Source organism: Xenopus laevis, chromosome 4S, assembly GCF_017654675.1.
Source record: "Xenopus laevis strain J_2021 chromosome 4S, Xenopus_laevis_v10.1, whole genome shotgun sequence".
In the NCBI taxonomy this organism is placed as follows: domain Eukaryota; kingdom Metazoa; phylum Chordata; class Amphibia; order Anura; family Pipidae; genus Xenopus; species Xenopus laevis.
The window spans coordinates 67675864-67700431 of NC_054378.1; the positions used below are offsets into that span (position 1 = coordinate 67675864).

At 37.0% G+C, this 24568-nt stretch overlaps 1 protein-coding gene across 13 annotated transcripts in view; it reads left to right on the top strand.

Annotated features, from left to right (window-relative positions):
- Positions 1-24568, top strand: part of dab1.S (Dab, reelin signal transducer, homolog 1 S homeolog) — a 433928-nt gene that overhangs the window by 146112 nt on the left and 263248 nt on the right. For 11 of the 13 annotated variants that reach the window (XM_041561400.1, XM_041561404.1, XM_041561396.1 and 8 more), the window contains exon 3: positions 11345-11402. The exons of the other annotated variants lie outside the window; for them this stretch is intronic. The gene's annotated coding sequence lies outside the window, so the exon portion shown is untranslated. The remainder of the gene's footprint in view (positions 1-11344; positions 11403-24568) is intronic. 13 annotated transcript variants of the gene reach the window in all.

Genomic DNA, 24568 nt, shown 5'->3' on the forward strand with positions numbered 1-24568 from the left:
TCAACACTAGAGGACCCGTTCCCTCTAGGCACATGGCTTTCTGGGCCTTGCTGTACCCAGGCTCCCCTGGGCACACCCAGCTGGATCAGCAGCCAAAGAGGAAGATCCACCTCTTCTCACTCACTCACTATACCAGAGTGTGACAGGACGTGGTCACAGATACATGAGCTTTTCCCCAGTAACTAGGGAAAAGGAAGTTCGGGACTTAAAGCCATAGAGGCATTGTTAACTCTATGGGTCCCTACATTATCATGATGAGGTTAGCAATAAATTGGACAGTGGGGTTGCAGTATTTTGTTAAAGAATTTGATACAGTGCCCCATAAATTACTGCTACTGGGGTCTTATTAAGGTTGTTTGTACATGGATAGGAAACTTGTTAATTAATGATTAAGGGAAATGTATTATAAGTAATGTACAGTACCAATGCTTGCAGATGACTCAACACTATCCAGCCCAATTAATTCCATCCATGATGTAGCATCCTTGCAGCAGGCTCTTGACAAACTGGCAATCTGGGCAGTTAAGTGGCAGATGAGATTCAATGTTGATAAAAGTAAGGTCATGCACCTGGGATGTAAAAATATGCAAGCCACTTATACCCTTAAAGGGCAACTAAAGCCAAACTCTCCACTCATTTATATGGGATTTCCGAAGGCGTATTAATCAAATGATGAACTTTCAATTTCACCCATGATAAATACCCTTAAACATGAATGCAGAATGGTGGAATTTCACTCTAGAGGACTGTGGTGCTCTCTAACTTCAATTTTTGATAAATATACCCCTTGGAGAACAGAAGGAATTTTTTTTTCACACTCTGAGGCAAATGAGAGGATAGGGTTTTCACTTTCCTCTGGATCAGCTAGCAGTTAGGCTGTCTTTATAACTTACTGTGTCAGCTGACACTTTCTTATGTGACGTGAGCTGATTTGCAGCATTGGCAAATGATTTGTAAGCACAGCTGATATCAAGCTTTCATGCATGCTGCAAAAGCATTTAAAAAACATTAACATTATTTTGGACCTAGACTAAGTCTAAAACTTAAAAATGGATGTTTGATGCATTTCTTAATGACAAACTTGCTTTATTAAGTTTTCCATTACATTATTATTCTTGAACTTCACAGTTAGGAATGTTTATGTTCTAAGATTCATATCTAGGTCCAATATAGGATTATATCTGAAATCCAATGCATCCATAAATTATTTTTCTTTTGGGACCAATAGTACTTCACTCATACATTTTCCCAATGAAAAAACTTCACATCTTGCATTATTAATGCAACTGGATTTCTAAAGGTCAACAAAATGGTCAACCACTCGACTTTCTGGTGTTGGGGCTGGAGGTAGTTTTGTTAAACCTGAATTATATTCTGGAGAATTCATTGTAATGACATCTGGTGTCTGCTTCTCTTAGTCATGTTCTTCAGTCAGAGTAATCCTGCCATTCCATGCCTAAAGCAGATTTAAAGAAGAGCATATTGAGAATAGCAAAATAGTGAAGGATTATGGGTATAAAAGGTAGTTTGTTTTCTACAGACTTTATTTATTGATGCCAGTTGGAATGAGGATTAGTTGTGTTTGTTTGTATAACCTTCATAAAAGTAGCCATTCCAATTTCAGTTGAATGCCTCATGTAATTTCTGCTTCAGCGCAACTTTTTTTTCCCCCAGAACAGAATGTCCTTGTTCTTCATAAAGTAATTATTTCTAATTACAGTTTTGTTTAGATAAATAATACAAATGGCAAAGTGACTTCTTACTTTAATCAATTATGAGACTAATAATGATTAATATTGCTTTAATGTTATTATTTATATATTACTGCAAGATGAATTGCACCATTTCTCTGTTCTTGTACTTGATCCTGCTGCTTAATCATAAAGGACATTTTATTTTATTACATTCTACTAAGCCGGAAAAGTTATATGATATCTGAAAGGGGTAAATGTGCTTCAAAATCTTTTAAAACAGGACAGATGTAACAGATAAGTCTAAAACATCAATGATTTCTGGGGGAGATATTTATAAAAGGCCTGCCATTTGTCCACGACTCCCATATGGTATATTTTACCATATTCTATTACTATGGGAAAGAATTGCTAATTGTGTACAGGGCAGTGACTGTTACTTATGGCCCATGGCAATAGACTCACCATCTCTTTTTTTCTTCTTACTGCCCTAAACACATGGTAGGTTATATAATACATGGAAACAGATTGTGCTTGTTAACCACTAAGGAGCAATACCGCTGTCTGTGTACAAACACTAACGTTGCCAGGCTCATTTAAATCACACTAAATGAATCGAATCGTTGTTGCGGAATGGGAGTTCAGGATTTCCCACTTCACATATGCTACATCTTCATTCTCGGATACTGATTAATCTGAAAGGAATACAGATCCACTAACATATTATATGTTATTGGCACACAAGGTTAAATAGATATTAATCACATTGGCTCAAAGTGGCATTTCTAAAGATCATCTAGTAATATAAAATCCTAGGCATGTTAGACAAATGCAAGTATAATGAGAAAACAAAAGTATATGAGTATAGACTTCCCCATCATTTATTATGTGTTTATGATTAAAACGTCTGTTTTGCAAGACAGTGAAAAATATTTCATTACTAATACATTGGACATTTATCAGAAGATTTGGCACAAGTTTACATGTGCGGAAATGGGCAAAGGAAATATCCTTGTTATATGAATACGTCACGTCATGATTAAGGGCATGCACCTACTACTCCACTATTGCAGTATATAAGAAATGTAATTCAAAATCAGCCAGCCAATATACATAACTCCATCAACCATTCCAATGCTTTACAAAGAAGAAGAATGAAACTTTATTCTAATGCATCCCTTTTAATTCAGAACAGTACCTTGCTGGTCTTCAGTGCATGCTCTAGATTCCATGTTGTTAGGTTTCCATTTGATCTGTATAGCAGAAAATGAGAAGTCGAACATGCTCACTTATAAAAGGGTGCTTAACCAATTTATTTTTTTGGCCTCAGAAAGTGACACAAAAAGTGTAAAGATTCAGGGGATTAGCCACACTGCATAATCTGTAAATGAACAAGTGTGCAGCATTTAAGGGTCACATAAACTCTCCCTCAACCCAAGAGGCTGACCATACCTTGAAAGACCCTGTATACATTAAAGGATAAACTTGCACAGTGTCTAATACATGCTAAAATAATAGAATACCACTCCAAAACCACAGTTTCCAAAACATGTACAGATTATGGAAGTCCTAATATAAATCCATATTCAGGGATGTATCTATGAGACACTGTTTGCGAGATAAGTCCGACAATATCATTTGCAGGGCAGTTTATCAATTAATGATCTCCTGTAATGGAAGGCACACAGGCAAAACATTGGTGTACATTGAAACATGTCCTTTAACTGCTTGTAATAAATGGGCTCAACAGCAATTACCACACATAAAAGAAACCTTGTTGCCACCTAGTCAAGTCAAGACTTCGGTACAGGACTCCACTGCACCTGAACAGACTGCTCTCGAACTTGGACCTCATGCTTCAAAGTAGGCTGTAGGCTGTAGGCATGCTCCTGCAGTGCACTGTCCTTGAAAATTCAATATACTACTATCATTCTTTCTGTTATTTATTCATCCAGTGAATTACATTCATGTGTCAAAATGATGACATAAAATGAAATAGCTGGCCATTCTGTTTACACTATCTAGATAAACTATCTGAATCAATTTGTTGGCTGTGGCATACCTCTGCCTGCAGTTATTTGCAGCAATGTTTGCAGAGAGATCATTGAATGATTGTGTCACTAAATCAACAGCAAGTTAAATTCAGAACTAGAGAGAGGACCAAAAGTGGTTTATTACATGTTATTCAAAGGAATTAGACTTGAAGGTAGAATAAGAATCTCACTAAGCTTTGTGATGCAGTACTTCTGATCATTGATTTACAATATTTAGATACTTTTTTTAGTGTCTTATGTAGCACTATTAATTATATACAACAAAGCACACAGACACTTTCAATCAAAATGTTGCCCTGTCAAGTAGAGCTTGCCTTAAGTGCAGAGAGAATAGGTAAATTGGAGGCCACTCAAGTCATTGTAATAACAATATATACCCTGTTTATTAGCAGGTTAAGAGAGATTTTATTTTTTGAAAACATCCTCCCATTCTTATGGCTTTAAAAAGACAGTGACACCAAAAAAAAAGAAAGTGTTTTAAAGTAATGAAAATATAATGTAGTGTTTGGCTGCATTGGTTAAACTGGTGTATTTGCTTCAGATAATATAGTTTATATAAGTTGTTGTGTAGCCATTCAGGCACAGGTTACAAAGCAGATAACAGATAAGTTCTGAAAAATTCCATTGTATACTACAGAGCTTATGTTATCTGCTGTGTATCCTGTGCCTTTTCTCATTTTGTAGCTTTGAATGGCTGCCGCCATGGCTACACAGCGGTGAAACCAGCAAAGTCGCGCCTGGTGAATAAATTCGCCCATCACTAATAAGTACAGGTAACTGGGGTGAATCGTGATTCTGATCCACCTGTCCTTATAGGTGGGTAAACCTTATACGGCTCCTACTATGGCAAAACCATAAAAAGGAATATGGATATGGTTTCAGATTCTTAATAGCAGGATTTCAAACTTGTCACAGGGGGATCACCATCTTGGAAACTGTCTGTGACACTCACACGCTCAGCTCTGAGCAGCTGTTAAGAAGCTTAACTTAGGGGTTGTTGCAAATTATCAAGCAGAAAATTAGTTTGGCCTGTAACATAAGCTAATGCTACAAGGCTGATTATTACATTCTGATGTTAGTTGCACTGGTGTCTGTGCTGCCATGTAGTAATTATCTTATTAATTACTAATCGGCCTTATATTGTGACATTTATATTCTATGGGGCACACTTACTACCAATCAAATTTAGTTTTTTTTTCCAGCAATCTCAAAACATTTGTGGTTTTTCTATATCTCTAAAAACTTGAGATGTAAAAACCATGAAAACATCTAAGGCAAAACTTCTCCAAATAAAAGTTGTGGAGGCCTTATACAAGTCAGTGGGAGCTGAGCTGATCTGCTTGGACCACTTTAAATCAATTCAGACTGATTTTTTTCCACTAGGAATTGTCAGAAAAACTCCAACTCAAATATTTAGAGGTACTTTTTATATTAAGATCTTTTAATAAATTTAATAACAATTGTGGTTTTAGAGAATGTGAGTTCTGACTTTAGAGGTTTCTAAAACCTCTAAAACCACTAATATATATATATATATATATATATATATATATATATATATATATATATATATATATATATATATATATATATATATATATATATATATATATATATATATATATATATATATATATATATATATATATATATATATATATATATATTATATATTATATATTATATATTATATATATATATTATATATTATATATTATATATATATATATTATATATTATATATATATATATTGTGAAGCACCTTTCTTCTGCCTGATGAAAAATGTATACGTAAACTGTGAAAAGGAGAATAGTATACAGGTATGGGCAGGGCCGCCATCAGGGGGGGACAGGGGGGACAAGCGTACCGGGCCCGGGCATGAAGGGGCGCCCGAGCCGTACGTCATTCCTCTTGAGTGCCGAATGCGGAAGTGCCGAAAAGCCGAAGCCGATGCGCCGAAAAGACCCGAAGTCACGGAAAAAGCCGAAGTCCCGAAGTCACGAAGCGCCGAAAAGACCCGAAGTCACGAAAACAGCCGAAGTCCTGAAGCAGCGCAAAGACCCGAAGTCACGAAAACAGCCGAAATTGAAGTCCTGAAGCGGTGAAAAGACCTGAAGTCACGAAAGGAGGCGAAATTGAAGTACTGAAGCCATGAGTTCAATTCTACTGAACACCAGTTTGTGGTTTTTTTTTTTTTAATCCCCTGGCCACCAATGTATTATTTGAATATTCTATAGGCCCCTGCCACCAATCTTTTTTTAAAACTTTTTTTTTGGGGCCCCAATTTTTTTTTAACTCGTAAGGGGCCCCTTGCCACCATTGTTTTTTTTTGGTTTTTTTTAAAAAAAAAAATAATTTTCTTTTTGGTGGCCCCAAATTTTTTTAACTTGTAAGGGGGCCCCTGCCACCAGTTTTTTTTTTTTTTCAAAAAAAAATTATTTTTTTTTAAATTTTTTTTTGGGGCCCCAATTTGTTTTTAACTTATAAGGGGGCCCCTGCCGCCAATGTTTTTTTTTTTCCAAAAAAAATTAATTTTTTTTCAAATTTTTTTTTGGGGCCCCAATTTGTTTTTAACTTATAAGGGGGCCCCTGCCACCAATGTTTGTTTATTTTTTAGTTTTTTTTACATTTTTTTTTGTTGGGGCCCCAAGTTTTTTTTAACTTATAAGGGGGCCCCTGCCACCAATGTTTAAAAAAAAAAAAAAATGTACTTTTTTTTTTTGGGGGCCCCAATTTTTTTTATAAGGGGGCCCTGACCATCAATAGCTTTTTACAACTTGTGTGGGGGGGGTTACTTTTTTAGCGCTGATGTCTGTGTGGTCTTTTAACTGCGATGTGGGCGGGATATGGGGCGGAGCTTGGTCGTCAGTGTGGGCGGGGCCCAGGGGGCCCCAAAAATTTTGTTGTACGGGGCCCCGTGATTTCTAATGGCGGCCCTGGGTATGGGACCTGTTATCCAGAGTTCTCGGGACCTGGGGTTTTCTGATAACTCATGTTTCTGTAATTTGGATCCTAAAAACTTAAATCAGAAAATGATGTAAACATTAAATAAACCCAATAGGCTGGTTTTGCTTACAATAAGGATTAATTATATCTTAGTTTGGATCAGCTACAAGGCACTGTTTTATTATTACAGAGAAAATGAAATAATTTGATTATAATGGAGTCTATGGGAGACTTTCCGTAATTTGGAGCTTTCTGGATAACCGGTTTCCGGATAACAGATCCCATACCTGTACTATTATGTCAATATGTATTGAAGAAAACAGGATGTTAAACATCTAACACTCACTTTTAATGATCACTTTTGTGTGAAGTTTTACTCTTCAAACCCCTTTAGGAAAATAGATATATATTTTCCTTGAGACACTTATAATAACAAATAAACAACCCATACAGAAAGGCTTTGCCTTGTCAAAATAGAGCGCACTAAAAGAAAATGATAATGTATTTCCTAATGGTGTCTTTCACAGCTGTATACACTGATTTAATCTTCCCAAAACACTCTGTTGTTTATGAGGCCTTTGGGTTCAATTTTATGCCTGAGTGAAAATGATGCTAATAGCTGCCATATTTATGTTTAAGGACCTACAAAAAGATTTAGCTGAGTATTTTACAGCGATGAACCTTATGACAGTACATTCATTTTTAAACTGATATTTCTTCCGCTGTAAAATAATTGCCATTGTAGAATTTTGCCCAAATAGAAGGTATAATTGATGGAATTTACATTTTTTTTAAAATGAATACGTAATGTACTGTTATGTTTAATATCTTTTTTTTTTTTTAATATGTGCATCATAGAGGGGGTACATATAGAATTTTACTGCAGCCCACCCAGGTACTGGGAGACTTTTTCCAGTTTATCTTTATACTGTTGGTTTTCACATAAAACCTGGTTTATGGGTTGAAGTCAAAATCTATCTTTCACTTTATTTGCACACGTGCGTGAATAGGCGCTCGCAGACACTCATAGTCTATCTCACTACAAGAAGCAGTATTGAGGAGAGTGGAGACAGTGGACCAGACTACGTGTAGGTGTCAGAGAACGTACATGCCTGGCCCCCCCCCCCCAGCTTTGTGCCGTAGACATGTACTTCTTCTGCCTACCCTAGTTCCGGCCATGTACTGCTTCTTCTAATGAGGCAATATGAAAATGTTATGACCTGATTAAATAGTGACCTCCCAGTGTCCAAATAATCACTCTATAATGTAGGAAGCCAGAGTGTGTTCTTATCCTGTGTAGTGTAGAATTCAGTATTTACCATGGAAAATAGGAAAGCTGGTAGATGGGCAATGTTATGGTGTGACTCTCTGGGTTTTATTAGCAATACATGTAGGAAAGGTTACCTGCTTGGGTAAATATCTAGATGATATTGGAACGCTTCATTTTCTGAAGTCGCCAAAGTCTCCTCACAAGGAAACTTTGGTCAACTTTGGAAGCCGAAGTGATTAGAGTGCCATCCCGCTCACGATTTACATTCTAGCAGTTCAGGGAGATTAGTTGCCCGAAGAAGAAGCGATTTGTCGCTGGCCACTAATCTCCCGAAATCTGCCCATAGACCCCTAAAAAGTGCATAAAAAAAGCTTTCTAGCCTAGAGGTGGTGTCAGTCATTATACACAGTTCAAAGAGGTTTTAATTGAATATTATTCTATTTGTTCTTTCTCTGCCACTTGCTGTTGCTGCTTAGATGTTCGACCCAGATATTGTATGTAAACTGTAGAACTTCTGTAACAGCACTGTACATTCTAATTTGCCTGCACATAAAGGTTATGCGGAATTGTGATCTATTGCTTCTAATAGACCTTTGTTGCAAAGTATTACAAATCTATATTGGTGGGTGATAAATATCCAGTAATATCATGGGAAACACATATAAAAGTGGGACATTTTTTTTCAGATTTATTAATAATTCCTATTTTACAGGGCACAGCATCTAGCTGATAAAGTGGGAGTACTGTTAAAATTTGTAATCCAGTTTATTAGTGCAGTAGACTGCTTACCAGGCTAACATAATGGTATGCAGAGCTCTAGGAATAAGGGTTGATTATTTCTTCATAAACAAAAATGTAGGTGCCATTGGTTCATAATCATTGAGATAACTTATTGAACATTAAGTAAAGTGAGGTAAACTAATAGCAAGGTAACTAATATTAGGTGACCATTAGATTAAAAGAATGTGAAGGAACAGATTCACCACTCATAGAAAATTATTCTCCCCCAGTGAAAGCCCAAGGCTGAGGAACTGTATTAGGTGGGTGGTTCATGGGTATCACTCTTGTTTTCCTATGTGAAGGGAAATACTCCTCCTGCTAAGCTGCCCTGTCTCACCTATAATTATGCTATCTACCACTTTCTTTTCCTCTTTTATGGGGTCCCTACTTCTCACCTTTGCTAAGTTTGTTGGTCACCTTAGGGCTCAAAGCTTTGTAAATGGCTTTCTGGTGCTCAGGCTTACCATTAAATTTGCTGCTGCTAGTAGGCGGAGCCGGAGATCAAAGAAAATAAGTAATGTGTTTACTTCTCTTGTATAAACTAAAGAGGGAAACAAATCCCACTACCCAAAGACCATCACAATTCAAGTCAATTATTTGGAGACTTCACTACAAACAACTAGGATCAGTATGAGCAGGGGCGCTCCACCAATGAGGCGAATTCCCATCAATGTACTTTAGGCACTTTATGATTGATTAACACAAGAGCCAGAGTTCTTGGTTGAAAAGATCCACCCACTGAGGCTGCATAACATAGCTGTTATTAAGAGAGATGTATATTGGCACATAATATACAGTACATCTAGTTAATGTAATGCAAGTTGCCATTCCTAGAAATACATTTTCACTGGGATTTATTCATCAGCATTGTATGTGTCAGTATAATCTTTGCTTACAAAACGCTGCACAGATGTACATACTGAGCGCCTTGTGAACCTTGAAAAGTCTAAATGGATTTTTTGTTTGCAATTACTAAAGTTCATTAGATTGGTCAATTTATTATGCAAATGGGGTTTATGCAGTTTGCTTGCTACTGAAGAATGTTATTTAAGACAGAAATATGTTCAAGAGCCAATAGATTACTTTTTTTTATTGCAGGTGTGTCTGATAATCACTGAAAAATTAATTTAGTGACTTAAAAAATATTTATAAACCTATTGATATTTGGCCAGAGAGGTAACCATTACGTCCCATTTAGAAAATGTATTCCATAATTTACTTTCTAATCTTTAGCAGGGCAGCTCCTGGGCAAAGGTAGTGACTCTTCTTACATATGGGGGTTAGACTTGTGCTCCATTCGCAGACAAGTGCATGTGTTAGTCCCTTTTGAATCAGGGCCAAAGTGAATTCAAATGGGGAGCATGGTGCATAGTGGGCAAAAAACTGTGCACATTACACCTTGCTTTCCATTATTTAATACAATAATATAAATACATTGTAATCATTATTTTGAAGTTATTTGGTTCTGTTCCTTATGGGTCCAATTACTAAAGTTTGTAAAAATTGTCTAACCCATCATTGTCGTTGAAAATATTCTTGCAACAAAATCAACTCTGCTTGGATGTTTACTAAAGTGTGATGAGACAAATTTTTCTTTAGATAAGTGGCATTAATTACCCAAGCGTAGCAGTCCATTTCAACGTTATTTCTGGTGAATTTAAAGTTTTTTGGTGCTCATTTAGGTTTATCTGCTTTAAATCTTGCAGGTTTTTAGGCACCACTGCCAGTGGCCATATATATTCATATATGAATGAGTTTACCAACTTATAATGTATTATTAAATATACTTATGGCCAATTTAAGTACTATCAGGAATAAATTATTTTTCCAATTATATTAATTGAATTGAATAAATCCAATAAAAATAAGTTTGTGTCATTCTTCCCCAGTGCAATCACTAATTTCGCTGCTTATATTTAAAACAACTACCTATACTCCTCTTTAACTATACAATTCCTGGGTTGTTCTAAACATGCTTTTTGCATTTGTTTTAATGGTGGCAAATCAATGGATTATTGTACTGTATTTCTTTACCTAAATGGCAAACATGGAAATGTAATCTACTCCATGGTTGCTCCTTGCGGGGTAGATAATTAGTTTACCAGTGTACAGATAATCCCACCTGCATAATGGGTCCCTGCTAGCAAAACAGTCACTACAAAGGGAATTGCATTCTGGTAATCGAAATATCTGCCACTCAAGGACCAAACATTGACGTTGCTTCAGTTTCACTGTTTTGTGATTAAAACAACAGGCAAAATTTGAATTTAGGTTGATAGACTTTCTCCATGCACATCAGCCCTTCTTATCCATTTAGAACACACTCAGGGATGTGCAAAACCAAGATTCTAACCATTATAGGTGAAAAGAAGAGAGAGAAGAAGGAGAGACTGTATTTCCCTCAAATGAGGTAACCATTTTCAGCATATACAGCCATTTTATAGGTACATTTCTTGTAAACTTAGCACACTAAGAACACAGTTACATGAGAACACCACGAAGCACATTTATAAAATGAAAGTTCTTGATTTGCAATGCAAATAACAGCTCATTTACAAAGAATATTTAAAGTAACACAGTGCAATTTTTTTTCTACCTACAGTGCGACATTGATTCACAGAATTCCTGTATACTTAAAGTCGTATGCACAACAGCAGAAGGTAACTTATAACTGCATTGATAAATCATGCATAATTTGCTTGCTTGGCAGTCCTCACAAAAAAACAGCATAACTGTATGCAGGGGTGTAACAGTGGGCCCCCTGCCAGAAAAATATTTGGAGGCCCGGCGTGTATACGCACTCCTGCATGCACCCCCCACCCCGCGAGTGCCCGCTGAGGTTCGAGTGTGGCAATTTAAAGAAAAAAAGTGGCGGGAGGGGGATTTCAACACTATTATTATTATTATTAACATGTATTTATATAGCGCCAACATATTGCGTAGCACTGTAAAGTAAATGTGATTATACAACTACATCACATGAATTACATACATAGAATATATGGAGTAACAAACATCACAATCAATACAGGTACAAAAAGGTGAGGAAGGCCCTATGCATAGGCATACAGTCTAAAGGGAAGGGAGTAATACACAAGGTGTGGGAGTGGGCAAGATCGAATTGAGTGGGTGAGAAATGTGGTATTGCGTTTGGTAGTTAAGCAGAGTGAGGGTAGGCTTCTCGAAAGAAGTGCGTTTTCAGAGATTTCTTGAAAGTAGAAAGGTTGGGAGAAAGTCGGACAGACCGTGGGAGAGCGTTCCAGAGGAGGGGTGCAGCCCTTGCAAAGTCTTGAATGCGAGCATGTGAGGAGGTAATGAGAGAAGAGTTGAGTAGCAGGTCAGTAGAGGAGCGTAGTAAGCGAGTGGGTGAGTATATAGAGATGAGTTCAGAGATGTAGGGTGGGGCAGAGTTATGAAGTGCTTTGAAAGTCAGTGTCATTAATTTGAATTTGATTCTGAAAGGTAACGGAAGCCAGTGCAGGGATTGACAGAATGGCGAGGCAGAGGAGGAGCGGTTGCTGAGGTGTATGAGCCTCGCAGCAGTGTTCATTATGGACTGGAGAGGTGACAGTCTCTGGAGGGGGAGGCCAATTAAAAGAGAGTTACAGTAGTCTAGACGCGATATGATGAGAGAGTGAATAAGAATTTTGGCAGCGTCTTGGGTGATAAATGATCGTATTTTGGATATGTTCTTTAGGTGGAAGTGACAAGATTTAATAAGTGACTGGATATGAGGAGTGAATGACAGGGCAGAATCTAGGAAAACCCCAAGGCACCGGGCCTGGGGAGAGGGGGTGATAGTGGAATTGTTAACTATGATGGATACTTCGGGGATGCTACTGGTGTTAGTTGGAGGAAAGAGAACCATTTCAGTTTTAGAGAGGTTTAATTTAAGGTAGCGTTGTGACATCCAGGTAGAGATAGCGGACAGGCAGGAGGAGACGCGAGTTAGGAGTTCTGGGTTGAGATCAGGAGATGAGAGATAGATCTGAGTATCGTCAGCATAGAGGTGGTAGTGGAAACCATAAGAATTTATTAATTTGCCAAGGGAGGAAGTATAGAGGGAGAATAGTAATGGTCCCAGGACAGAGCCTTGGGGAACTCCAACAGAAAGAGGTAGGGGAGAAGATGCTACTCCATTGTAGGAGACACTGAAGGAACGATTGGTGATGTAAGAAGAGAACCAGGACAGGGCTGTGTCACGAAGGCCAAGTGACTGGAGGGACTGGAGGAGGAGAGGGTGATCTACAGTGTCAAATGCGGCTGAGAGATCAAGCAGTATTAGTAGTGAGAAATGATTGTTGGCTTTAGCGGTTAAAAGGTCATTAGTCAGTCGAGTCAGGGCAGTTTCCGTGGAGTGTTGTGGCTTAAAACCAGATTGTAGGGGGTCCAGCAGGTTATTGTCAGAGAGGAATGAGGTAAGTCGGTTGTAGACTAGGCGCTCAAGTAGTTTAGAGATGAAAGGTAGCAGAGAGATAGGTCGGAGGTTGTTAAGATTGGAGGGATCAAGAGAGGGTTTTTTCAGAATGGGGGTGACAAGAGCATGTTTTAGTTGAGAAGGAAACACTATGTGGTCCAGGCTCTCCTTTTTCCTGAGCCCCCCATGACCACAGGGTCTGCTTCCTCTATAGTTACGCCAGTGACTGTATGATTCATTAGGTCATTTGTGTTAGGCTGGTATGAACATTTCCCCTTAAGGATAGGGAAGAGGCAACATTTAATTTGGTGCAAAGTGCAAGTATAGAGGAGCATGTATCAACTCAACTTTGTGAATAGCATTTGGATGGACACAGTTTTATGCTCTGGATCAGGGATGCCCAAAAGGTAGATCAAGATATACAAGTAGACTTTAGCTGGTGATCAGTAGATCTCAATACACTGTCAACAGCTTGTCTAAATCACCCTCCTATTTCATTCTTTTCATTCAGATATTTATTACATTAAGGTTACATCAGAAATATTTGTATGTTAAATAAAGCAATATACATTTTCTTATAGATCAATATTTAAGTAACATTTTTCATGGAACAGAATGCTAACAATGCTTTTATGGATGTAGATCATAATGAGACAACATCACTAAATGTAGACCTCACATTTGTAATGCATGGGCACTAGTGATGGGCAAATTTGTCCCATTCTTCACCGAAAAATTTGCAAAACGCATTAAAGTCAATGGGCGTCCGAATAATATTGACGTGCAGCAATTTTTAATGCACACGATGCGTGTCCAATTTTTTTGAAGCGGCAGATTTTTTGCCGGCTAATTTTTCCCACAGTTTTGTGAATTTGTCTGCTGGTGAATTTATTCGCCCATCTCTCATGGGCACGCCTCCTCTGCAATCCAGTCTGTATTTCTAAAGGATGTGTTATTGCTGTATGAAGCAGAGTTTTAAATAAGGTTAAGTAAAATGGTTTCTGTTATAGATCTGTCCGAGGACACAAAGCTTATTTGTGCTCTGTTACATTTTGACTTTATCCAAAGTGTAAAAAGTCAATATCTCTCTGACAGGTTGAAACAGTGCAGTGATGCACCAAATTTGCCAAACTTGCAAAGGCATTAAACAAATTAAACAAAAATAAAACACTGTAAAATATCATCTATTTGTAGTCATACAACAAATCTTTTTCAAATCTATTCATAAGGCCAAGTCACACCCATTAAGGTATATTATGGTTTGTGTTGTCGTTTAACAAATAAAACCTTTAAAATTCAGATGAAGAGCATTTCATTAAACTGTCACAGCATCATTGTCAGCAAAATATGTGAACTGCTGGCTTCTGCCTCTGACTTATGTGTCTGCATTTTACAATAATAAGATACAATTTACTTGAATATTTATTCCTGGGCTGAGTTGCAAAATATTAAGTAGTTGAAGATGAACAAATGGCACATGCCCAAAGATCATACATGTGCTTGAATAATTGATACCTGGTTTATCTCTGGGGGGGGGGAGATTAATCACCCGACACTCTCTAATGCTTTGTTTTAGAACAAAAAAAAAAAATCCTTCCTGACTGAAAATGGACTAAGTGACTTATTTATAAAGTGAACTACTGCAAATGTTTTGTTACCACAATCAACTAATCAGCAATTAGATTAAAACAATTTACTATAAATCAAAAGCAAAAACAAAATCAAAGACCTGATTGTGATTGGGAACAGCACTTTATCACCTAGGTTCCTAAAGCAGCCATGAATGAACAGTGAAACCCAAACTTTACTGTGGGGGTTGCTGTGACAATTGGTTAGGCTTCCCCAGATTTATCTTATATTATTACATGATTTTAAATTGCCCTCCTTGGGTCTGTATCTCTATAATGTCTAAAAGTTTCTAATTCCTGCTGCTAGAGTTTTTAGAGGGGCAAGAGAGAGCCTCCTCTACTCACAGAATTAAGCCAATCAATTTGCCCATAGGAAATGGCACAAATGTATAATTTCTCTTCAAAACTTTGGATGCAAGTTTTAAGACACACTCAATGCTGCCACATTTAAAACTCTGGCTTCTAAATTCCTAGTTCCCACACAAATTAACTCATTTTAAACCCATATCTTAGGTGCAATTTTTAAATCTGGGGGTCTAGATGCTTTCTGAAAGATATATTCTGGCCTAGGAATCCAAACTTTTTACCCATAATTTTACTTAATGTTGTTATAAGCTCTACACTTGTAGATAAGTGCTGTTCAGCTTGTAACCACTAAAGCCTTCAAAGTAAATATCTCTACCATTGCTTTGACGGTCTTACTTTTTGCAAGCTTAACAGCACTTGATTTGCAATTTCATTATTTATAATTTCCCTATGGTGTTTTGAGTGTACAAGGTGACAAGGAGACTCGGCAATCCTGTGTGCTGTTGTTAACTCTGTGGTGATCTTTTCTTTGCTTTCTTTTTTGGAAAATGCACAGTTTTGTCACTGTGAAGAAAGATGAATTTGCCTCTGGACTCTGTCAGTAATTCATCTAAATTTTGTGGTGTTTGTCTTTACAGCCTTTAGGGATTTAACATGAACTGGATTTGCAGAAAACCAGTAATATAGCTGCCAAGAAAAATATTTGATCGCATTTGTATCTTCTGAGAAGTAAAACAATAAATTACTGGACCACCGTATGTGCTTTGTCCAAAGCTTCTCTCTCATTGACAAGTGATCTCCTTTCCTCACTTGCAGTTTCCCTAATTATTGACCTTTATATGACCAACATATTACACAGAAATTTACAGAGTATATTCTTAGTGCCAGTGGAACTTGCGTTTTATTTTCTCTACCAGAGGCACACAAAACTAAGGCCAATGCTATTCTTATGTCAGTTTCTTCCCAAAGTGCAAAACATACTGGCACAAGCTTAAAAATATCATAAAAATATCACTGTACAATACGTTGTTGCTGCTTTAATAGGGCATTGGATAATTCAGAAGTTCTCCTGCCTTTTTAACCCTGTTTGAGTGCAGGAAAACCACTTGAGAAGCTGTAACTGAAAGAAAAGTATTTCACAAATGTGTTAAATGTTAATGCGCAGTGGTAGTACCCCACTAAAAACCATTTTCATAAAATTATACTAAAATATACCATAATAGAAAAAATACTGTGTGTATCAATGAAACCGTAAACCAGTACAAACCACCCTGATTTTTCATGGTACAATGTTCCTGTACTATTCGTACTGATAACATTTCTAAAATATTGGTTCAGCATGATTGATTGCACATTTAAAACAGGCCCTGCCATGGCATTTCATTGCCTTTTGCTCCCTCAAGAAGGACTGTTCATACAAGAAGCTTAATATAACAGTATATTCATTTGCTATTATAAGAATACTGGCATTCTTTGCCCTGCTGTTACCAAAGTAAAATGTCACTTTGCATGCATCAAAGAAATAGAGCATACTTTTGCCAAATAACGAAAGTATGCACTTTCGGTGAAATAAAAGTCATGTGTCTTGCAGTGAAAGTAAAGGTTTTAGATAATTAATCTTAACAGGCTTTGTACACATTGCTCTAGCATCAACCTGCACAAATGCCACAGCAAGTGGGAGACACAATGCATAAGAGAAATAGATTCTACTCAGTAACTATAATTATTTTAAACCATACAGATAAACGCTTCTGGCCACTACTTTAGCTTAATTAATGCAGTAGCAGTACTTGACTTTGATTTGATAGATCCCTGCTGAGAAGCATGGCCATGCCATGTGTGAAGAAGCTCTGCATTTCTTCCTTCCCAAAAATAGCCACAAACAAAAGGCATGAAGAAGCAAACATATATACATATATAGTAATGTGTCTGGTATGATAAGTGAAGTTAGTAAGAGCACTTTATTTTTTCAGGTAATGTATTCATGTTAATCTATATATAAATCTGGGTCTATAGGCCGATTGTGTGTAATCATTTACACATTTTTACCTTAACAAATTATGCATGGGTAAATTCAAGGGATCCTTACTGAAATTCAGTATATGATCTTTTTTGGGTTAGATAGTATTTGCAGAGTTCAAGATAGAGGGTTTAGGTTTGGGCAGGCAATAAATAAATACTTTAAGAGCTCACAATATACATAAGTCTTCAAAATTAAAACACATTGTTGTGGGGTTTTTACCAGACTCCTCAGAGACATGGATGTTGATGAAGTTATGGAAGAATGAAAACTTCTTACCTGGAGTGGAGTTGTTTTCATTTCTTGGTGTGACCTACATAAAGGAGCCCCTAGTAGTGGCTTAGGGAGAGCCTGAAAGCTAGGCATCTGAGTCCATATCATAAAAATTAGAGCAACACTGTTATGTTTTATTCTGTTCTTTTCCTGTTATAGGTATTGTAACCCTTTCTTCTTTTGCCAGTCTCTTTTTTTACTGCCAGCCTCTCACTAGCTGCTGTGACTTGGCTCATGAGCCTCACAGTCTACAAGTAGCAGTACCCCCATATGCTTTATCATATCAAAATAGGTTAGTTGCTTCTTGGACAGTAGTTACAGCTCCTTTTGTAACAACACAGGGATTTGCTATCTCCTACTTGGCCAGTTTCAGAACTTATTAGTTGTGTTTTTAGTTATTAAAGGCACAGTACATTTATACTGTTAATGGATGTGTGTAATATATGATCATGCAAATTAGATGATTCTGGAAATTCCATTACAACATTATTATACTGTAGGGAATTTGTGCAAACTCCTTGCTCTTATCCCTGTAAGGGCAGAAACACAGCGCCTGTGTCTGTGTGCTGTAACCTGTTACCTAGCAACCAGCTATTCAGTGCAGTAGCAAGTGACACAGCAGCTAGTGAGTGGCTGGCAGGAAAAGGAAGTCACCGAGACTGGCAAAAGAAGAAAGCCTGGCATAGAGAGCGCCGCATGGTGGACAGAGAAAGAGGCCAGAGAGCTGCTTGTGGGCCCAGAGAACTGAGAGGTTGCACCAAAAGTATTCATTTGGATCGGGCTGGCACAGGGGAGCCATTTACGGTGCCTGGAAAGACAGAGTGTGAAAGGAATACAGACTGGAGGAACAACCAGCAGGAGATTCCTATCTGAGCATCCAGCCAAGGGGCTGGTAATTGCACTGTATGCCTGAATGTGCTGGATTTGCTTGACGAGAGCTCTAAAGTATCTTAAGAGGATTTGTGAGTATCCTGTTTAAAGGGACAGTACCCTAATGAGCGCTGAAGATACAAAGACACTGTTATTGAAAGGACATTAAAGGACTTTACCTTTTTAGGTAGCTAGACAGCTTTGCATTAAGAAGTTAGTTAGTGAGGCCCTATTGCCACTGGTTAGGAGTTCTGCATGTACTAGTTGGCCATTTATTTCATGATAAACCGTTACTCAGTTTAACCAATCAAGTGTGTGTGTTATTACTGTATTCCTAGTGGGGCCACCCGTAGGTGTGTTCCCGGTTCCCACTAGGTGGAGGCACTGTGCTAGTAAGTACCAGGTACCCAGTCTCTCCCAATACCACTGCGGAGTGGCTCAGGTTTGTCCTGTGTCATCAGGTAAGTGCCACATGTGGAGTGTAACACCGGCAAAGGGGTGTTGAAAGGGTTACAATACCTATAACAGGAAAAGAACAGAATAAAACATAACAGTGTTGCTCTAATTTTAATGATATGGACTCAGATGTCTAGCTTTCAAGCTCTCCCTAAGCCACTACTAGGAACACAGAACTGTTCTAAGACTCGACTCAATGCTGCTCCCTACTCTCATTTGTTACTACATAGGCAGCATCATGTGGTCATGTTCAGAGTAATTCAATACATATGGCAAACTGCAGACATTGCAGTCATTTGTATAGAGCTACAAGGCACCCTGTGCAAACAATCTCTGTTTGGGGAATAATAGGGCTGCAGCTACATGCTAATTGATGATTTTAGAATACAGACCTATAACAAACTAATATGATTCATTAAGAATGTTCAAGAAGCCTAGGGGGGTTCTTTTATGTGCGTGCTGTGGTTTTTCTTTGTTCTTCTGTTTTTATCTGATTTAAAATTGGATATGTGCTTTCATGGTATAAATTATTAATCTGGTGCTTTAATAATACAGTACTTGCCCAGCTTCAATAGAGAGCATCTTCGTTAGCTTCAGTGCTTACCATTGACTCATCTACCATGTCGTTGGTGGCCTTGGTGGAAGAGCTCCATACTTATATTTAATGTGTTTCAGTACAGGTATGGGATCAGTTATCCGGAAATACGTTGTCCAGAAAGCTCTGAATTACAGAAAGACAGTCTCCCATAGATTCCATTTTATTCGAATAATCCAAATTTTTAAGAATTGATTTTTTTTTTCTGTAATAATAAAAAAGTACCTTGTACTTGATCCCAAAAAAGATATAATGAATCCTTATTGGAAAAAAACAGCCTATTGGGGTTATTTAATGTGTCAATTATTTTCTAGTAGACTTAAGGTATAAAGATCCAAATTACAGAAAGATCCATTATCTGGAAAACCCTAGGTCCCGAGCATTCCGGATAACAGGTCCCATACCTGAATTAGAATAATTATGTAGCGATATGTGAATTTAATGAAGGAAGAAGATAAAATGATGAAGTTAATTCATGTTGAAGAAGCAGTTAGCAGCAGCAATAGTGTCGGACTGGGATGCCAGGGGCCCACCAGAAAATCTTAGACTCTCCTCCTCTCCTCACTCAACTGCTTTTATATCTACTTACTATAGTCTTCCATTATTACTAATTTTTTCACATAAAGAAATAGGAAATGATCATGAAATAGGCCAAATGTTTAGAAGCAAGAGGGCCCACTGACACCTGGACCCACCGGGACTTTTCCTGATATCCCGGTGGGCCAGTCCTACACTGAGCAGCAAGAGTTTTATTTTCAAATAATAGCCCTTTGGAACATGTAAGGAAACAATAGCTTGCCATTATTGACTTCAAAAATTAACAGTAAAGCAGCAAGAAGAACTAAAGACTCTTTTTCACTGTCAATAATATATTGTCTCTGTAGATATACGACACTTATTTATGAAAGAGAAAATGCGACCACATAGAAAAAAGAATGGAATCTTTTTTGTTTTTCTGACATAAAATAAATACCATGTATTTTACGTGGAAAAAGTAGATGCGACAAAAATTTCATGCATTTGCAAATATCGCCTTTTCCTGAATCTTTCTGGCGAATTGAAACTGGACAGACATTATACACAATATCTATATGTCTTGAAGTTGCTGTAGAAATGAAAAAAAATATCAGCTGATAATATTGCTGCTAGAATTAATATTCTGCCTCACTGAACAAACATTCAAGCATCCTTATAAAAAGCTACTCAGGATTATCTAATAAAATAGTTTATTCTTTTACTACTCTCTTTGTATTAGGTTTTCTGTTTTTCTGCTGTCTGAAAGCAACGTGACAGAGAATTTAATTTGTATTTATTTACCTATATTAGTCCGCACAGCTTGTAGTGTTCTTATTCTAATAAATATATGATAACAGTTTAAACTGAATTACTGCAGCTAGTTTCACTTTTGACTCTGAATTTTATTAAAGTCTTGCTTCGGGGGTATACTTAGAAAAAAAAAAAAAAAAGTAATCATTTATTCCTTTCTAACTGAAGTTACATTTCTGTTTTTGGTCCTTTGTGTCTTTCCTACTGCTCAACATACATTCATGATGTCTTCTATAATTAATTAAAATGATTTCACACCTTTAAAATTGAATTCAAAATACAATAGGAGAAAGAAGGATACATGTACTGTTACCATCTAAACACATGTGCTTTTATTTGAGTTATATTTTATTTATAAGGAACCAACTTGGTTGTGGTGTTCTGTATTTTGAGATGCTTTATGCTCTCAAAGAAGTTTTTCTTTGCATGTACAAAAGACACTTGTTACTCAGCTGCTGCAGTCTACACAAGCCTGTCAAAAAAGGGCCAAAAATGCTGGAATATAGCCCCCCAACTCCAAAGGGCACCCAAGTCAAAAGTCCAAAAATATATTCCCAGTCAATACTCTCAAAGTTAAAAAATCACTCTTTATTTAGCATAAATATTAAAAAGTGGGCATACAGACCAATTGATGCTCCGCCTTACGCGTTTCGCACCCACAGGCACTTATTCATAGGCATTACTGTTGTTACATTTGGTCACAAAATGTATACCCCAGGAAATCCCTCCCCAAACGTTAAAACCAATCACGTGTTGCCACCTCACGTTTCTTTTCTTAAAGTTTCTTTTATGCTAAATAAAGAGTGATTTTTTAACTTTGAGAGTATTGACTGGGAATATATTTTTGGACTTTTTCTTTGCATGTACCCATATACATACAGTACATATTTATATCAATTTTATTTTTACATACCCCCATGGTCCTTTATAGACCAAAAAAGTCAAATATGAAGATTTACAAGGCATGTACAAATGTAAAGCATGTACAGGGGTGACAAATTAAACTCTCAAATTTTTCTACCATCCGTCTATCCTCTTTGGTCTATAAAGGATTGTGGAGGTGTGTAAAAATATGAATAAGATAATAAGTTTACTACAGCTAAGTTTTTATATTGGTGACAATTGTACAATATTCAATCTGACCTGCTTTTGTTATGTAATGCATACAGTAGATTTTGTATGAGAGAGTAGTCAAAGAGCACCAAGCTCCACTTGTCAGATTTGGTTTGGTTGGGCGGCGCTAGGCATGACACTAGGTAATTGCTTACATAGCTACACAATGAGATTGTTGACACACAGAATCAGTGACAGGGTTTGGAGTTCAGCCATAAAGGATACAGAGATTTTGTTGCAGGTGCTACCATTTAGTGATCATCCATCATTGACTGAATGAATCATGGCTCACCTGGAACGAGCAGCACATTTTGCTACTTCGGACTCCAAAAATATGTCTGTCGGATGAATTACAAATGTGACTCTTCTGAATACTGCCTAGAGAAGGATTTGAATGGATTTGCTACAGTGTTTGCTTTGTACTACACATCTGTACAGAACAAAATATATCTGATAATGTTTGATTGATGTGGGGAAAGGAAAACACAGCACATCTTGACCAGGCATGAGTTACATGGAATTCAAATGTATATACTTAAAATGTTTTCTACATTCTAGTTGATTTTCTTTGATAGAAATCAGTAATAAGAATATTACCATGCCCCATTAAAAAATTATGTTCTGTTTTCTATAGATGCTGTACCTTAGATTGTATCAGATAATTATTCTTTTCATGCAGCACTGTAAGCGTACTCTAGTTCGCTAGAGAAAAGTGTCTATTTATGGGAATTCTAATGGTCTATTTATCAACTGCTGTGCAGCTGATACAGTTCTGCTGATAGGAACAGCCTTACAATTATAAAATAAAAATATCTATCATTGTAGTTGCCATTATCTGCTGTAAGTAATAGTGACTGACTTTTTTTTTTTTGTATAGAAGAAAATCTTGGCAACAGCCTTACAATTGTATAATAAAAAAAAAAAATCTACCGTTGTAGCTGCCATTATCTGCTATGAGTAATAAAGGCTGACCATTTTTTTGAGGTGTTTGGCTTATGGCAAACCAAACCAGGTGTTTTCTTTGCCATATTTCTGGTGTAGGAGAAACCCTTGGTAACATCCAAGCTTTATGATATTGACTTAAATGCCAACAAATGACGACATGCATGTTTTCTGGCCAAAATTTTTTAGTCACAGCTGGCAAATAATCTCAGGCAGCATGGGTGGTGACATGCAATTCTGCCAGCAGAGAAATACTACAGTATGGGGCAGATTTACTAAGGGTCAAAGTGAATTAGAGGGAATTTTCAAAATTCGAAGTCATTTTTTGGATACTTCGACCATCGAATAGGATACTACGACTTCAAATTTACTTATCGTTCGAATATTCGACCATTCGATAATCGAAGTAAAAAAAAAAAGTAAAAAAACTTCGACTTCAATACTTCGCCAAATTAAACCTGCCGAAGTGCTATGTTAGCCTATTGGGACCTTCTACAACCATTTTCTAAGTCTTTAGAGGTCGAATAAAAATCCTTCGATCGCTAAAAATGTTCGACTCATTCGATTCAAAGGATTTAATCATTTCATTTTTATTCGACCGCAGGATTGCCAAATTTGTTGAAAAAACTTGGAATTCGATGTTTTCTAATTCGATGGTCGAATTTCGAAGTTTTTTGTACTTCGAAATTCGACCCTTGATAAATCTGCCTCTATATGTATGATATGAGCCAAATGTCAGGCTAGGCAAAGGGAACGGTTTTTTTTTTCAGGAGATTTGTTGCCTGTGTTAGCATAGATTTACCGTGGGTGACAAATTTCTTTGTCTGCCAGCGCCCTTATTCAGCTATCAATTATATGTGTCTTAATTGTAATGTTAATGCTGAAGATAAATAAGATCATTTGGCACAGTTAAACACAGAATAACAAAATTGTGCTTTTACAACACATAAAAGAAAAATTACAAAGCATAAAACCTGCTTAATTATGTTTGAATGCCTGTTGCTAGAAGGATAACTAAGAAATTGATACTAGGCCAAGCCCCCACAGTTTAAGCTAATAAAAACATAGACTAGGCACTAAAGAAGACAGATCAAGCTACTTATTGATGTACATTTATTGCTAAACAAGGGTGCTTCCTATCTACATAAAAAAATATATATATACACTTTACTAGAAACTGTTCCCCCAATAAGGTCAGATTATTATAAGAACATAAATGCAGTCAGTTAATACATTTATTAGCCGAGCCCAAATACATTTAAATCACCCTATTTCCATAAGTGCTGTCCATAGTGCTGTGGAATGGCCCGCTGCAAGCAACAACTTGGTGTAAGTTCATATAATGATTTGAGCTTATCGGAGGAATCATGTCCATGGATTTTAAGGGCTAAACTTATACTATGCAAAATGCATCGGCAATGAGATCAGTGTTCAATTTAATTTTGATGTAATAATCACATCACAATATATTTAAAATATTGTTAAATTAAATTAAAAATTTAGTGACAGAATTTTGCAAGATCTCCTGAAACAGCATGTGAACACCTACAGTTCCATAATACTTTATATATGGCACTGAGTAATGGTGAGCAATAGGCTGTAAGTTTTTGGAGGTTGTTTACCATTGACTGCAATGGAAATATCACAAGAAACCCACTAGTTGTTTTATACTTGGCTTTGCTTCCTTTTGCTTCCAATATGACTAAGTGAAATAACTGTTATCTTGACCACTGCTCTGATAGGGCCAGTTAAAACACCTTTGGATTTATTTGTCAATAATGGGCAAACTGAACTTGGTCAATAACCCATGTCAACCAATCAGGGATTAGCCATTAGGCACTCTAGGCGCTAGCTTGGGCCCACCTAGAGTCAGGGACCCT